Raw genomic sequence first — 15,009 nt, forward strand, 5'->3', positions numbered from 1 at the left:
CATTGAAACCCCCTACAAGTGACACCATTTTGGAAAGTAGACCCCCTAAGGAACTTATCTAGATGTGTGGTGAGCACTTTGACCCACCAAGTGCTTCACAGAAGTTTATAATGCAGAGCCGTAAAAATAAAAAATCATATTTTTTCACAAAAATGATCTTTTCGCCCCCAATTTTTTATTTTCCCAATGGTAAGAGAAGAAATTGGTCCCCAAAAAATGTTGTGCAATTTGTCCTGAGTACGCAGATACCCCATATGTTGGGGTAAACCACTGTTTGGGCGCATGGCAGAGCTTGGAAGGGAAGGAGCGCCATTTGACTTTTCAATGCAAAATTGACTGGAATTGAGATGGGACGCCATGTTGCGTTTGGAGAGCCCCTGATGTGCCTAAACATTGAAACCCCCTACAAGTGACACCATTTTGGAAAGTAGACCCCCTAAGGAACTTATCTAGATGTGTGGTGAGCACTTTGACCCACCAAGTGCTTCACAGAAGTTTATAATGCAGAGCCGTAAAAATAAAAAATCATATTTTTTCACAAAAATGATCTTTTCGCCCCCAATTTTTTATTTTCCCAAGGGTAAGAGAAGAAATTGGTCCCCAAAAAATGTTGTGCAATTTGTCCTGAGTACGCAGATACCCCATATGTTGGGGTAAACCACTGTTTGGGCGCATGGCAGAGCTCGGAAGTGAAGGAGCGCCATTTGACTTTTCAATGCAAAATTGACTGGAATTGAGATGGGACGCCATGTTGCGTTTGGAGAGCCCCTGATGTGCCTAAACATTGAAACCTCCTACAAATGACACCGTTTTGGAAAGTAGACCCCCTAAGGAACTTATCTAGATGTGTGGTGAGCACTTTGACCCACCAAGTGCTTCACAGAAGTTTATAATGCAGAGCCGTAAAAATAAAAAATCATATTTTTTCACAAAAATGATCTTTTCGCCCCCAATTTTTTATTTTCCCAAGGGTAAGAGAAGAAATTGGTCCCCAAAAAACGTTGTGCAATTTGTCCTGAGTACGCAGATACCCCATATGTTGGGGTAAACCACTGTTTGGGCGCATGGCAGAGCTTGGAAGGGAAGGAGCGCCATTTGACTTTTCAATGCAAAATTGACTGGAATTGAGATGGGACGCCATGTTGCGTTTGGAGAGCCCCTGATGTGCCTAAACATTGAAACCCCCCACAAATGACACCATTTTGGAAATTAGACCCCCTAAGGAACTTATCTAGATGTGTTTTGAGAGCTTTGCACCCCCAAGTGTTTCACTACAGATTATAACGCAGAGCCGTGAAAATAAAAATTCTTTTTTTTTTTTCACAAAAATGATTTTTTAGCCCCCAGCTTTTGTATTTTTACAAGAGTAACAGAATAAACTGGACCCCAAAAGTTGTTGTCCAATTTGTCCTGAGTACGCTGATACCCCATATATGGAGGGTAACCACTGTTTGGGCGCATGACAGAGCTCGGAAGGGAAGGAGCGCCATTTGGAATGCAGACTTAAATGGATTGGTCTGCAGGCGTCACGTTGCATTTGCAGAGCCCCTGATGTACCCAAACAGTACAAACCCCCCACAAGTGACCCCATATTGGAAACTAGACCTCCCAAGGAACTTATCTAGATGTGTTGTGAGAACTTTGAACCCCCAAGTGTTTCACTACAGTTTGTAACGCAAAGCCGTGAAAATAAAAATTCTTTTTTTTTTTCACAAAAATGATTTTTTAGCCCCCAGCTTTGTATTTTTACAAGGGTAACAGAATAAATTGGACCCTAAAAGTTGTTTTCCAATTTGTCCTGAGTACGCTGATACCCCCTATGTGGGGGGTAACCACTGTTTGGGCACATGACAGAGCTCGGAAGGGAAGGAGCGCCATTTGGAATGCAGACTTAAATGGATTGGTCTGCAGGCGTCACGTTGCATTTGCAGAGCCCCTGATGTACCCAAACAGTACAAACCCCCCACAAGTGACCCCATATTGGAAACTAGACCTCCCAAGGAACTTATCTAGATGTGTTGTGAGAACTTTGAACCCCCAAGTGTTTCACTACAGTTTACAACGCAGAGCCGTGAAAATAAAACATATTTTTTTCCCACAAAAATGATTTTTAGCCCCCCAAATTTTTATTTTCCCAAGGATAACAAGAGAACTTGGACCCCAGAAGTTGTTGTTCAATTTGTCCCGAGTACGCTGATAACCCATATGTTGGGATAAACCCCTTTTTGGACGCACGGGAGAGCTCGGAAGGGAAGGAGCACTGTTTTACTTTTTCAACGCAGAATTGGCTGGAATTGAGATCGGACGCCATGTCGCGTTTGGAGAGCCCCTGATGTGCCTGAACAGTGGAAACTCCCCAATTCTACCTGAAACCCTAACCCAAACACAGCCCTAACCCTAATCCCAACGGTAACCCTAACCCTACCCCTAACCTCACCTCTAACCGTTTAATGAACATTTTCTGACAGTCATAAGTGCCACGTATTTAAGTGCCACGTATTTAAGTGCCACGTATTTAAGTGCCACATATTTAAGTGCCACGTATTTAAGTGCCACGTGTTTCAGTGCCACGTGTTTCAGTGCCACGTGTTTCAGTGCCACGATATTTCAGTGCCACGTATTTCAGTGCCACGTACTATAAATACTATAACTATGTGGTTATACGTGGCACTGAAATATCGTGGCACGTAAATACGTGGCACTTAAGTACGTGGCACTTAAGTACGTGGCACTTAAGTACGTGGCACTTAAGTACGTGGCACTTAAGTACGTGGCACTTAAGTACGTGGCACTTAAGTACGTGGCACTTATATACGTGGCACTTATATACGTGACACTTATATACGTGGCCACTGAAATATCGTGGCACTTATATACGTATATAAACGTATATTTTAGTGCCACGTATTTCAGGTTAGGGGTAGGGTTAGGGGTAGGGTTTTTTTTTTTTGTTTGTTTTCTTGTGTTTTTCTATAAAAACGCATGCGTCTAAAAACGCATGCGTTTTACCACGTTTACATGCGTTTTTTCACACATGCGTTTTTTTAAAAAACGCATGCAGATAAAAACGCAAGTGTGAAACCAGCCTAAAAGACGCTTTTTATAGCAAAAAAGTTTTTGCGTCTCCACATTTTGAGACCTATAATTTTTCCACATTTTGGTCCACAGAGTCATGTGAGGTCTTGTTTTTTGTGGGACGAGTTGACGTTTTTATTGGTAACATTTTCGGACACGTGACCATTTTTCATCACTTTTTATTCCGATTTTTGTGAGGCAGAAGGACCAAAAACCAGCTATTCATGAATTTCTTTTGGGAGAGGCGTTTATACCGTTCCGCGTTTGGTAAAATTGATAAAGCAGTTTTATTCGTCGGGTCAGTACGATTACAGCGATATCTCATTTATATAATTTTTTTATGTTTTGGCGCTTTTATACGATAAAAACTATTTTATAGAAAAAATAATTATTTTGGTATCCCTTTATTCTCAGGACTATAACTTTTTTATTTTTTTGCTGATGATGCTGTATGGCGGCTCGTTTTTTGCGGGACAAGATGACGTTTTCAGCGGTACCATGGTTATTTATATCCGTCTTTTTGATCGCGTGTTATTCCACTTTTTGTTCGGCGGTATGGTAATAAAGCGTTGTTTTTTGCCTCGTTTTTTTTTTTTTTTTCTTACGGTGTTTAGTGAAGGGGTTAACTAGTGGGGCAGTTTTATAGGTTGGGTCGTTACGGACGCGGCGATACTAAATATGTGTACTTTTATTGTTTTTTTTATTTTATTTAGATAAAGAAATGTATTTATGGGAATAATATTTTATTTTTTTTTTCATTATTTTGGAATATTTTTTTTTTTTTTTTTTACACATTTGGAAAAAATTTTTTTTAACTTTTTTACTTTGCCCCAGGGGGGGACAATACAGATCGGTGATCTGCCAGTTTGCATAGCACTCTGACAGATCACCGATCTGAGGAAAGTGCAGGCTGCTTCACAGTGCCTGCTCTGAGCAGGCGTCTGTGAAGCCACCTCCCTCCCTGCAGGACCCGGATCCGCGGCCATCTTGGATCCGGGTCTGGGAGCTGCAGGGAGGGAGGTAAGACCCTCGCAGCAACGCGATCACATCGCGTTGCTGCGGGGGGCTCAGGGAAGCCCGCAGGGAGCCCCCTCCCTGCGCGATGCTTCCCTGCACCGCCGGCACATCGCGATCATGTTTGATCGCGGTGTGCCGGGGGTTAATGTGCCGGGGGCGGTCCGTGACCGCTCCTGGCATATAGTGCCGGATGTCAGCTGTGATAATCAGCTGACACCCGGCCGCGATCGGCGGCGCTCCCCCCGTGAGCGCCGCTGATCGCGTATGACGTACTATCCCGTCGGCGGTCATACGGGCCCACCCCACCTCGACGGGATAGTACGTCAGATGTCAGGAAGGGGTTAAACCCATTAAAGACTTTTGCAGATTTTATATTAAGTTTAATGGGAACCTGTCAGGTCTACTAACTATCCCAAAATGTCAGTATAGCATTACACTGTACATCTAATTCTGCATTCTAAAAGATGGAGTTTTTTAAGACACTAACATTTCTGTCCTTGAAAAATAAACTTTTTCCAGGCAGCTCAGCATATGCAAATGAGTCAAGACTAGTCTGGTGAGACGTCGATCATGTAAAAATGCCTCCGTAGACATGATTGACATCCTCCAAATAATCCCCAGTATGGTCAGAATACTGGCACATTAGGCACATGTGCAAGATTTACAACAATCATATCTTGTCTTTGATTGTATGCTGTGTGTCAATCAATCTGCTCAGCTGCCCCTGCTATATAACACAGTGCCTGAAGATTTTGCTCCATTTTCCTGGTGACATATTCCCTTTAAATAGTTTAGTCATACACCATTACATCTATGAAATGTAACTGAAAAATTAGGTGCATAAAAGGAATATTTTAATATTGTCTATGGCAATGCGCCTACATATTTGTTCATTGCTTTGGAGTTACATTTACCATTCATAAGGTACTAATAAGGTACTACATGAGTAGATATTTAAGAAGGCAAATGCTGCCATCTAGAGAATTCATCATGGGATTATAGAGCTTTTGGAATCTCGATGAAACTTTATCTCTGAAAGGTTTGCGAGTACAACCAAGTCCAATGTTTGTACATGTAGTAATTAAGGCAAGTCGACTCTGCTACTGAAGACACTTTGCATAGTAATCATTTAGGGCTATAAAGATAGAATACATACAATCACTGATGGAAAGATGAACGAAATATAGAGAAGAAATCTAAAAGTAGAATAGAATAAAAATCTAAAAAATCTAAAAGTAAAATAGAAGTAAAATATAATATCTGCTAATATCATTTTCAGATATCCATGTTAATATTTCTGGATTGACACAGAACTGGAGGTGAAAATGATTCTTTAAACTGTTTAATGATAGTGCCAGTGCACCTACGTTATATGTGTGGCCTCGGCACTCATTATACAAAGTAAGTGTGCAGCAGCCTACACAAATGGTGTACATGTCCTACAATTTTTATATAGGCATTTTTAGGCATTGCTACATGTGGCACCCCAGGAGTTCGGGTACCAAAGTGGTGGTGTCTTCCTCTCTGGGAGGGTAATGCCATGCCTGGAGACAAGAGGGATCCCTTTGGCAGGTAATCCTACATGCAACACTTTCTGACTCCAGGCCAGAAGGGGGAGCTCTAAACCTGGTTTAAGGGGAACTTCCCTATATACATTCTGGTCTGGAGGAGGAGTGAGTTAGTCTGGTGCAGACGAGAGACAGTAAAGGAGCACAGGAGAACTCAAGAGCTGGAAGGGAGCAGAGACCGGGCACCGGAAGCCCGAGGCTGTGTGGAACTGCAAGTCCCACAGCAGAACCAGAGGTCAAGAAGCTGAAAGTGACTTGCCCACATAATACCTGTGGTACAGCAACAATTAGAGCCCGGAGTCACTGTATACAGAGACCCCAAGGGAACGGCTCAAGTTGCCTACCATGCAGGGACTGTCCCAGGACAGAGAGTAACCGAGGACCTTGTCAGGACACTACAGGCAGCAAGGGACTAGAAATCAGCGCAAGGTGGAAGGCTCCCAAACTGACCTGGCAAAGGGATTTCCTCTTGTCTTCAGGCTGCCTGGACTCCATCGACACCTGTTGCCGGTACCCTGGACTGAGGCTGTTCAACATCAGTAAACCAGGTAAAGACTGCAACCCTGTGTCCTCCGTTTATTTGCTGGCATTCACCATCCCTGCCAAACACATCGGGAGCCCTTGGGACCCCGCTTCACCTGTGGGAAGCGTCACCATCTTTGCTGCAGTAACATAGCCCCATAGGACCCCTTTAAGCAGTGTCGGTCACCTCTGACCGAGAACCACAGGTGGCATCACGAACCCAAACTTTACTATGACTCCCTTAAAAAGACCTTTCCCCTTTTACTTGGGTGCCCAGGGCCATGGACCGGGTCGCTGCCACTGGGACCACCCCTTTAATAGTAACCCGACTCGGTACCGAGTACCCCAGGCCCTGGCGGGTGACTCACTACATCTATAGGAAAGATTAATAAGTTAACTTTTTAAATATTATGTTTAAAATATTTCAACATTTACAAATGATGTATAGCTCTGTAAAGTGATCAACACAAAAACGGATACACAAAAACCTCTGTTGCCAGGTTTTGGTTACCCCATCTTAGAGAAAAATGATATAGGGGCAAAAACCCTGATTCCAGCGATGTATCACTTACTGGGCTTTTTGCTGTTTTATCTTCTACAGATTTAATAGTTCTTTGAAAGCTGAGCTCTGTATAACCACTCCCACATCACTGATTGACAGCCTTCTGCTTACATTGTGCATAAGCAGAAAGCTGCTAACTTTTGGTGGGGGCAGGGTTACACTACCTGGCGGTAGGCCAGGTAGTCCTCTAGTGACAATCTTTTGCTGATCAAACAATGATTTTATAAAAATTAAGTAGCCCAGTAAGCAACACATCCCTAGAATCAGAGTCTCTGACCCTATATTATGCTGCACACAGATTAGGAAACAAAAACCTGGTGACAGATCTTATTTAAAGCGATTTGAGGAAGCCAGAGGCTTTATCAAATTATTCACAAACTGAGGCTTGCACTCCCATTTTAAATCCTCTTCAGCACTGAAAGTACTAAACCACAATCAGATTAGTTTTTTTTCTATCATTATGCGAAATGAGCAAACATACAAAGGCACTCCATGGTTTCCACCGTTTTTTCATACTGCCTTTGATAGTTGTGCTAGTCCATGTGATTGGCATTAGCTCACTCTCTGAGTCTTCAGCAGTGTTTAATGGCGGAAACGCAATTGAAATGAAGAGAGTTCAAATTCATAGGGACCTGTACAGTTCAGGAAATTCAGCTTTAAGTAAATCGTGCACAGATTGATTCAGTCATGTCTACTTAGGGTTAATTGGATTCAAAAAAGTATAAAAAGAAGATTTTGGGGAAATCTAAAATCAATGTTAATGGACATTGCAACACTTAGGCCATGACAAAAGGACATACTCTTTGGCCCCGATTCATCAAAGCTTTCATACCAGTAGTCCAAAATAGAAGCTTTGAAAAGGCGCAAAGTTTAGGCACCTAAGTTTAGTTGTACCTAAATTTTGCAACTTCTGGGTCCTTCTTGCAGGTTTTTCCCAGCTCAGCTGAAATGAGAGGAGCTGAGATGGTGGCGTTAAGACGCCTGTCATGGTTAGGACATGGTTAATGTCTTGTTCTCTCAGGGTTAATTTTGCTGGCCTCTCTTTGGATCTGGGAGGGGTATTAATATTCACTCCAGATTAGGATTCCCTGTTAGCTATACTTTCGTCTTGTCTGTGTGCCTGACCCCTGGAGTGTGTACTCCATTTGCAATTGTGCTCCTTGCTCTCCGTGCTTTACTCTGCTCGCTTGTTCTTTTGGATTTCTGACCTCTGGCTTCTCTTCTGACAATTCCCTGTCTCTCCCATTTGGTACCTTGTGATCTCCTGGTTCTTATCTTAGCTTGTTTGACTACTCTCCTGGGTGTATCGTCTCCTCTGCATCCCGGCATCTGGCTCCGCCCCGACCACATCCCACTCTGTCACATGGTTCAGGTCCCGTTTGTTACCTGGTTAGTAACCTGGCGCTTTGCTCAGTTCCCTTGCTGCTGGGTGCAGCTCTCCCCCCTGCAGTAATACCCAGGAGTCGTGACAATGCCAAGAGGGACTGGAGCACGATTTGTGGTGAGTTGCACACAGAATGTGCATGCCAATTGTCTGGCACCCCTGATTCATGAAGAGGCGTCAGGCTCTTTATGAATCACAGGCGTCTGACTCCAGCACTATTCGGACTCCATGACTAAGCTGCAAGCGCAGGGCGCTGTGAGACACCATTCCTAGGCTGTCTCTTTTAAACCTTACTCACATATAGTGATGCCCACAGCTGGTTTATTTTCCAGCTGAAATCTTGTAAATATGCACACATACAGCAGGTAAAAAGACTTTTCAGAAACAGGACTGCATACACAAGAGATTCTAGATGGTTGATAGATGGTGAATATGGAAGAAGGGAGGGGTGAACTTCCACCGTAGTACCACAGATGTGTAAGCATGTAGAGATGGCTGGTCTGATCTCCCCACCAGCGTCCGTTTCCTCAAGCTCATATGTGTTGCTGGCATCAACAGAACAAGGGGGACCTCATGTAGAAAGCCTGAAGATGATAGAGAGGTTTTGTCACAAAGGCTAGATGCAGCCATGAGTCCTGTTCCTCAGTCAGCTGAGTTCAGGTCAATGGAGATGTGGTGCCACCGCTCCACAGTAAAAAAGGTTCTGATGTGCTCTACTATATTGCTGACATAGATGTAGAATTGTTTTATTTGGTTGTACATATAACCAAGCACCACTCTACAATCTGTGTAGAATTTAAATGAATCAATGGCAATGTCCATGTCATCCTTTATAGCTTCAGCTAATTCCACAACCAGTACAGCAGCACAATGTCCAAGCCCTGGTACACAGTCTTCAGATTTTGTGGCTAATTTGGCCTTACCCATGATGAATCCACAATGCACCTTGTTGTTGACTTCTGGGGTCTTTAGATAGGCTACTGCTGCTATTGCCTCTGTAGGTTCGTCAAAGAAAATGAGGACTTCTCTTCTGATGGCAGTGAAAGGGACCTTAAGGAATAACAACATTGGGCATGTAGATGTTCTAAGACCTCCAGAGACTTCTTCTTTGTCTCCTGTCTTTTTTACTTCTGTGATGGTAGGGTTCCAATCCGTGTTATCAACTGTCAGCTTTCTCAACAGTATCTTTCCTTGAATGGTGATGGGTGCTATAAATCCAAGAGGATAGTAGATGCTGTTCACACACATAAGACTCCACATTTGGTGAAGGGTTTGTCACAGACAGACACCTGGAATGTGAGCATGTCCTGTTTAATGTCCCAAAGCAGATCAAGGCTTCATTGCATAGGAGGAATGTCAGAGCTCAGATCAAGGCCATTTAAGCAGGGTGCATGAGAATCAGATGGGAATGCCTTCATTAGCTCCTGGCTGTTGGAGATGATCTTGTGAAGTCTGAGGTTTGCTGTGGACAGCATTTCCTGTGTGGTAGAGAGCAGACCAATTCCCTCTTTACTTGTGGGCAGAGATTTAAGCCCATCATCTACCTCAGAGGTCTCAAACTGCATTCCTCAAGGGCCGCAAACAGGTCATGTTTTCAGGATTTCCTTGTACTGCACATGTGATAATTTAATCACCTACACACATAATGATTCCAGCACCTTGTGCAATGCGAAGGAAATCTTGAAAACATGCATAGTTTGAGGCCCTCAAGGAATGCAGTTTGAGACCCCTGATCTACATAGTAATTGTTTCACAAATAGACGAGCATTAGGTCCATATGCTCTCTCACCTTCCTGGGCTGTCCATCTCAGTCCATATATTGTCACAGCAGGTGAGGGGCTGTTCCCGAAGACATGTACCGTCATCTGGCAGTCTATGACCTCATTGTGGACATCATTGTCCTTGTGCCATAGGAATCTGAGGTAGTTTCTACTGTCTTCTCTCATGATAAAACAATGGAACATTAGCTGAATGTAGGCCATTACTGCAACAGGTTCTTGCCTGAAACTAATCAGCACTCTTATAAGACTGTTTAGGATAGGCTCAGAGAGGAGTAGGCTATTAAGAGAGATACCTTCATACTGAGCACTGGAGTCAAACACCACTCTGATTTGGTTAGATTTGCAAGGATGATAGACAACAAAGGATGGCAGGTACTAGCATTCTTCTTCTTTCAGTGGCGGTGCATGCTCTGCATGACCTCTCACGAAAATATTCTGCATGAAGTCAAAGGAATGTTTTTCCTTCTCTGGTTTTCTCTTTAGGGTGCATAGTAAAGATGAAAACCTTGACATTGCTTGCTGCAGATTTGCAACCTTGTTCTTGGAGAAGAAAAAACTAAAGGTGCAATCCAGCTGTCGGAATCATGCTGGGCAAATTCCATTTCTATAATCCTTATGAATTCCTTGCCCTTTCTTGCAAGTGCCAGCTTATTGTTTTCACTTGTAGAATTGAACACTGTTGACCGGAGGTTTTCATCACAGGACACGAACATGTTCATGTTGTCAGGAGTTTCTTGCTTGCCACTTACTGTCACTCAGCTTCTTTTTCACCCAGAAATGATATGGGCATGACTGCAAGGAAGTGCTGCGACCATTTGGAAAGACATGAGTCTTAAATGAGGAAATCCTTGTAGGCCTCTTCATCTTATCTATGATAACCCAGCCTAGATGAAAGCATTGTGCAAATGGAGTATTGTGTAGACGGTTCATTTGCTGATGTAACTTGTGAAGCCGGAGAATGTCTCTGCTGAACAGAATCAGAATATTTGGATTGTTATATGGTATCTGGTTGCTCTCAGCAAAAGTGGGTAGGGGTAGCTCCAAGTTGTTCTCGAGAGAAGCTACTAGGACTCCATTGGCCCTTCCAACAGAGACCTCCGTAACATGACTACAGGCGCCCAGGGTGTAGGGTGAGCATTTCAAGTTAAACTGATGAAAGAGTTTCCAGGATGACATACACCTTTGCGATTAGACCCTTGGGATGTATGTTCACCAGGCATATTTTTGCACACAATTTGTTCCAGAGGCCATAACCGCAGACTTCTGTGCACGATGAAGATATTGTGGTAGGACTCTCTGCTTAATCTCCATCTTCACCATCATGCTTTGTGATGGGAGAAGGTGTAACCTCTACAGAGTTAGGTTGGGATGGACGGAGCACCTGTATGTGATCTTCACTGTTGCACTCCAAACACTTAATAGCAACTTTACAGCTTTTAGCAAGGTGTTCAGTAGAAGCACAATATCTGTAAGGCTAGGTTCACATTGCGTTAATGTATGCATGCTAACGGACAGCGTTGCACGGCGAAAATGTCGCAATTAACGCCGTGCAACGGGTCCGTTAGCGCACCCATTGACAGCAATGTGAAGTTTCCCTGTAGCGCATCACTAGCGCGTGCCTTTTTCGGCTCGCGCTGGCGATGTGCCGTTCTTCTGTGGCGCGCCTCGGACGCTGCTTGCAGCGTCCGCGGCGCGTTCGAGGTCCGTTCCCCGCTCTCGCAGATCGGGGATCTGCGAGAGCGGGGACGTTAACGCGACCCCTAACGCGGCCCCTAAATAAACATTGCGTTAGCGCAATCCGCTAGCGCTAGCGCTAAATGGATTGCCCTAACGCAAGGTGAACCTAGCCTAACATATCCCATAGTTCCTTATAATCTCCTTGCATTCCTGGAGCATTTAATTGCTGAAGTTGATGCGCTCCTTTAAAGGATGCGGCTTTTTTATGAATGAGACACAGTCGATTAGGGTTTTCAACCTATTCACCTTTGTTGCTTTTGTCTGGAGATGATGAAGGTGTGGGAAGAACATCAGTCATCTTGACTGACACTGGACCTCAGCAGTTTCTGTTATTAGGATATGGACTTTCATATTTAGAAGACGATAAACCAGGGCCACTGAGCTCTCCATAGGAAAAGCTTGGGTCAGTCTTAGATTCTGCAATATTTTCTATACATTCACAGAAGTAGAAAAATGGAGGAAAGGAGACCTGGTTTTTTTTTTTTGCACCTTGACCCAAGTATGGTTCACTTTTCTTGAATATTGTACGATAGCTTAGAAACAAGTGGATTTACCCCATGAACAGAGTCCACGTAGCTGAGGTCAGGTAGGTGCATGTCTGTTTTGGCCAGCTGGAGCTCTAACAAGAAGTCATTGAGATCTTGGAATTTTGAACTGTTCTTATTGGATATTTTTGAAAAATCATATAGTCGCTTGAATAGTGCATTTTCTATGGCTTCAGGACTACTATAGTTCCATTCTAGTCTCCCCCAACCAGCCATGAGACCAACCGATGGATTACTGATGTGGACAGCTCTAAGTCTCTTGACTTGTTCTGTGGATTGTGGCCTGGGCCACCTGATCAGCAAATCTAGCTCTTCAACTGCTGTGATGCCGAGGTCAGTTTATCGTTCTAAAGGCACATTTCCAAAAAACCTGCAGCTCTTCAAGAGAGACAAATGTGTTAAGCCTTTGCAGAATTGTAATGTATTCGTTTGTCTTTCTGTCATAGGTTTCAGGATCCAAGAAGTATCGTTTCTCCTTGCGGAGAGTGACATGATAAGCATGTCAAGGTGAGGAGACTTAAAGCCGCAATGCTCCTCTGGGAAATATGCAAAGGCTTTAAGTCTCCTCACCTCGACATGCTTATCATGTCACTCTCCGCAAGGAGAAACAATACTTCTTGGATCCCGGTCAGACGCCTCTCAATCAGCCAAGCCAGATCTTCACTTTGCACTGACGAGGGGCAGTACCCCGAAACACAGTGTCTGCATAGGTGGCACTAGAGTTCTAGTCCTCTTCCTCTCTGAAGAGACAATTGTCATAGGTTTCATAAACTGAACAGTTGTCCTAGGGCTAAAGGTAGTTTGAGAAAATCAGGCTGGGAGATGCTGTTAATGTGACTCAGCAATTTTTGCCATAAGTCTGCTATAGCACAAAAAAGATCATGTTTAATGGATTCAAAGTTCTCCCTAACTTTCCATGTAGGTTTTGTAGAACTTTTAGCCTTCTCACTGGACTCAGGATTAAACTTTATACATTCATCATCGGATAGTGGATCTGGTAAAGACAGTGTAGTCTTTTCCTCATCCATTGTAATTCACAGGCTGAAAAAAGTTGTGATGAGAGCTGCTAGTTTCTGGAAGCTGAAGGAGGGGAATTGCTATTATGCGTACAAACACTGAATGATTTCTTATATGCTTAAAGCACATACTCTGAAGAGTGTTTTGTTGCTTTATGGAAGCTGTAGACTGGCTTTACAGATGTATCTGACTAAAAGCTCCATGACTAAGCTGCAAGCGTACAGCGCTGTGAGACAGTTTCTAGGCTATCTTTTTAAACAGTACTCACACATAGTGGTGTCCTCAGATAGTTTTAACTTGACTGTAGGAGGAACGTTTGAAGATTCCAGAATGCTTATTTTCCAGCTGAATTCTCATAAATATGCACACATACAGCAGGTAAAAAAAACTTTTCAGAAACAGGACTGCACACACATGAGGCTGTAAGATGGCTTATAGATGGTGAATGAGAAAGAAGGGAGAGGTTACTGACATCAAAACTACATCAGAAACAGACAAGGAGAGAGGAAGTGCAAACTTCTAAAAAGAGCAAAACTTATTGCATAGCAACGAAACAGTATAATATAACAACACAATGATAATGCAATATAATTCCCAAAACATGGGACATGACAAGCATGTCCACTCATCAAGAACGGCATAAACAACACAAGTTTTGATTAATCGTGTCCTATGTCTACAAGAAAGAAGTTTACATAATTTTCATCACAGGTGGGGTTTCTTTACTGTTAGAGTAGTGAGACAGTAAAACTCTCTGACGTAGAATGTTGTGATGGTTGGTTAATTAAAAAGATGCCTTTCCCATGAGATACAAGTTATAAATACATGATTTCCAAATATGGATCACTGATTCAATCATTTATTCTGATTACTTTATGTTTTTTTTAGACTGGGTATGAAAGTGTCCGTCTTTATCTTTTCTCTTGGCCCGAGATATCCCAAGATGAATGGCGTGACACGACCAGTAGTGAATAGTGATGAGCGAATATACTCGTTACTCGAGATTTCCTGAGCACGCTTGGGTGTCCTCCGAGTATTTTTTAGTGCTCAGAAATTTAGTTTTTATTGCCGCAGCTGAATGATTTATATCTGTTAGCCAGCATAAGTACATGTGGGGATTCCCTAGCAGCCAGGCAACCCCCACATGTACTTATGCTGGCTAATAGATATAAATCATTCAGCTGCGGCAATAAAAACTAAATTTTCGAGCACTAAAAAATACTCGGAGGACACCTGAGCGTGCTCAGGAAATCTTGAGTAACAAGTATATTCGCTCATCACTAGTAGTGAACTTTAGCTTTCATTCACAATGAGTGATGCAAAAAGTTTTATCCAGGTGGAGACAGCTTAATAAAAATTAGCTGAAAGTTAAAAGTTTTTTATTTGCCTTGGGCAACACTGAAAATGTTTAATAAAACAGCTTTTTATGCACAAGGTCTTAGAAAAGCACTTCTCTTCACAATACAATACTACTGGCATCCAGTAAAATTGATGGATGGTCAATGGTTTCAACGGTTGTTGTTTAAGACCTTCAAATCTTGAAGGAGCTACTCAATACAACTGATGGTCTTAGCATGACCCTGCTTGTTAGAAAGTCACCAGGGTTAATGACTCTGCAAAACCATGAACTTTACATTGGCTACATCTCCTGTTTTTGTAGAAAAGCTACAGATATGTAGGGGAATCTAGCCCATATAGACTCAATGGCTCTTCTGAATAGGTTCCTTTATGGGATTCTGTTGGTGTAATTATAGTGTGCAGAAGAAGATAACAAGAACAGGGCCGAGACTAAGGATATGCA

Source organism: Ranitomeya variabilis, chromosome 1, assembly GCF_051348905.1.
Source record: "Ranitomeya variabilis isolate aRanVar5 chromosome 1, aRanVar5.hap1, whole genome shotgun sequence".
Lineage (NCBI taxonomy): Eukaryota > Metazoa > Chordata > Amphibia > Anura > Dendrobatidae > Ranitomeya > Ranitomeya variabilis.